General features: G+C 46.6%; 1 long non-coding RNA gene across 1 annotated transcript; it reads right to left on the bottom strand.

Annotated features, from left to right (window-relative positions):
- Positions 1–837: 837 nt before the first annotated feature.
- Positions 838–1,826, bottom strand: LOC128352863 (uncharacterized). The gene is made up of 2 exons (XR_008320663.1): positions 1,695–1,826; positions 838–1,143 (listed from the first exon to the last, which is right to left on the bottom strand). It is a non-coding gene; the product is annotated as an uncharacterized LOC128352863 (long non-coding RNA).
- Between the last annotated feature and the right edge of the window lie 1,446 nt (positions 1,827–3,272).

Here is a 3,272-nt window from a genome sequence, read left to right as displayed (position 1 = left end):
AACCTCCTTACACACACACACACACCAGCAGCTAATGCTCATAATCAACCAGAGGATTACAAGATTGCTGTGATGTTGTGCTGCATTGCAGGGGGGAGAAGGCCCAGAAACATATAGTTGCAAAAGGTTTATGCTGATGGCTCACCATGACATTGGAGAAAGCAGACCCAAGAAGTCCTCCTTCCTCTTCAGACACAACAATCTGCATTTCCCCTTGCCACATCACTGGCGGCTGCTGGGGAAATGGGCAGCATCTGCCATAAGGATATCATGATGAGACATTGCAGAGAGGAAGTGGAGAATGACATATGTGGCTGTGGTCTTCAGCAACATCAGATGCACTTTTTTTTGCAGAACACCTAGTTTTGGATTCTCAAACAGTCATTGGTTTCTATCTACGCCCAATTGCATGCCCTTCACAAGCTCTGAGGATCCAACTCGCCATTGCTTGCTCCAGAGGGAGAATGGTGCAGCAGAAGTTCATGGGCCCGTGGCAGAAAAGCAAAGTTTGCTTCTTTCTTCAAGACACGCTTTGCAATGAGTTCATGGCTGCCCTCCTCCACGTCCACCAAACAAGAATGAGCAAGTTGCAGAGGCTGAAGTGATTTCAGACAGCAGAAGGAGGTGCTACAAACAAGGCACAGGGCTGTTCCATTATTGAACTATATGTAACCCCTCTTCTTAATCAAGAAATGCAGGGTTGTGCTGTCAGGTCTCTCTATTTTGAGACAGTGTATTTCCACCAGTGATTGCAAGAAAGAAAAGTAAAACCAAACTCAAAGACTTATAAACATTTACAGAGTCTTTGTACAAATGAGTTTGTTAAGCACACAAAGATAAACTTAAAACACCTGTTTACAAAATGGTACAAATAATAAAAACATACATGCAACAACATCATAAGGCTATTCTATGATAGCTTTTCTTCCACAAAGTAGCATGTGGCTTGATAAATAAAACCAAACACAGACTCCCAGATTCTTTCTTTTAAGAGAGTTGTCCTAATAGCACTTTTGCACTGTTCATACCACTCCGCCAAGAAGTCTCATAGGTGTGCTGTTGAGACAAAGAAAACAGCCATGCAACGAGCTGATTGGGTTTGTCCAGAGTCTCACACTGGTATACAACTTGACTGAAGAGGAACTGCAATAAAGAAGCAAGTTCATAAAACAGAAGGTTTCCAATTCTTTTCTCCCTTTCAGTTCAGGAGCTTTCTGCTTCTGCTGGGCTTGGAACCTCCAGAAAATTCCAAGGACCTTCTGAGCAGGCTCCACCACCAATTAAGAAAGGGGAGGGGAGATCCCTACACCCTTTAGTTGACAAATCCAGGGAGCCTCTATCGTTAATCCAGACCATAAACTAACAATAATACAGGTAATAATGATGGGGGTTACATACACACTACCATTATCCTAATCAACCCAAATATCCCCTCCTGTAATTCATCCAGGGAGCAAAGTTGATAGTACAGCATTTACCTTACATAGACTATGTAATTCTGGGGATAAGTTATGTGAGGACCGTTCTTTACTATGCCTTTCCATGGATCTCTCTAGCTAATTCACCCTACATCGCGCTCCATGCTCTGTGCTATGGATGTGCATGGAACCGGTTCGAAGGCCCATTATAGGGCCTCGGAACCAGTTCAAAGGCAGTGGGGGTCTCCCTCTACGAGCGGGGGAGGGTGCACTTACCCTGCCCGCCGCTTCCCCTCCACCGGTGCCCGTGTTTATTAATGCAAATCGTCTCGCACACAGATGATGCGCCTGTGCACACTGGCACGTCGGCGACTTCTGGTCATATCCGGAAGACGAGGGCAACGGGGTGGCAGGGAGGTATGCTGCCGCCTCAATGGGCATTAACAAACATGGACGCCGGTGGAGGGGAAGCAGCGGGCGGGGTAAGTGCACCCTCCCCCACTCTTAAAGGGAGACCCCCGCCGCCTTCAAGCCTCCCTGCCGCGGTTCCATGCACATCCCTACTCTGTGCTGCTATTTCCTCAACAAATTCCTCCCACAATTAAACCCTGTTTCTTCCATCAGCTCTCATTGTTAAGAATATTTATTCTTACAAGGAAAAATAAATATGTGCTCTTTTGCATACAACAAAAACATTTTCAAAGCAGTTTAAGATGGTTGCCTGTCCCCAAAGGGTTCCCAGTGGAGAATGAAAGACAAGTTCTCAGTGTGGTGTAGTGGCTAGAATGCTGGGCTAGGATCGGGGAAACCCGAGTTCAAATCCCCATTCAGCCATGATACTTGCCGGGTGACTCTGGGTCAGTCATGTAGCTCTCAGCCTAACCTACTTTACAGGGTTTTTGTGAGGAGAAACCTAAGTATGTAGGACACTGTTCTGGGCTCCTTGGAGGAAGAGCGGGATAGAAAATGTAAAAAGCGGGGGGGGGAGTTAGACACCAGTTACAGCCCCTGAAGAGACATTTGCTATACTGGGCCGAATAGGGACAGTTGCTCCCCCACTGCTAAATATCCAATTAAGGGGGTGGAACCTTTGATTTACAGGATAGTTATGGGTGTGGCAGCTCCAGCTGAGCTCCAAGAAATGAGGAAATGCAAGAGCCCTTGATGATGATCACACCATGAGGGCACAAGATCTGATGTCCAGCCTGAGATGCTGTAATGGCCTTCAAAATCATAACCATGGAAACACAACTGGGTCAGGTCCTCCTCGCTGCAGTCCACGACCTCCCTTGGCTGGTGGCAACAGCAAAAGCTGGGGATTAGTGTTACAGCTATGTTTAAGAAGGATTTGGTAAACCGTGCCTCTGAGCATACAGTGAGTGTGGTAACCTCAGCAGGCAACAACTACAATCAACACAAGATTGTAGATAGTTCAAGAGTCCACACTCCAGAGACCAATACAGAAGTGAATTCAGAGGCAATGAAAAGGAACATATATGGGAGGGAAACATCCAAAGGTGCCATGGGAAACAGCTCTGGAATCCACCCCAGTGTGTGTTTCAAGCCACTGTGCCTCCTCCTCAAGGGCACTTCTGCTGTCAGAACAGCCAGGCTGTTTCCATTAGTACAAAACAGGGTGGATCTTCCTCTGAATCACACTCACGGTGGACAAACCAGGTAAATCCTGACAGGCCCTTCAAATGCCTACTACAGCTAGGAAGCGTACTTCTGCACCTGTGTTTAGCATAACATGGGAATAACAGACCTCACATAGTTTATTCCCAGAATTATTCCCAGAAAATTAGATGGGGCTTCAGTGCCCTCTGCTGGTTGTTTGGCAAGATCCCTACCAAG

The sequence above is a fragment of the Hemicordylus capensis genome, chromosome 4 (genome assembly GCF_027244095.1).
Source record: "Hemicordylus capensis ecotype Gifberg chromosome 4, rHemCap1.1.pri, whole genome shotgun sequence".
Lineage (NCBI taxonomy): Eukaryota > Metazoa > Chordata > Lepidosauria > Squamata > Cordylidae > Hemicordylus > Hemicordylus capensis.
Note: the sequence above shows the minus strand (reverse complement) of the source record. Positions and strands in the feature narration are given on the sequence as shown.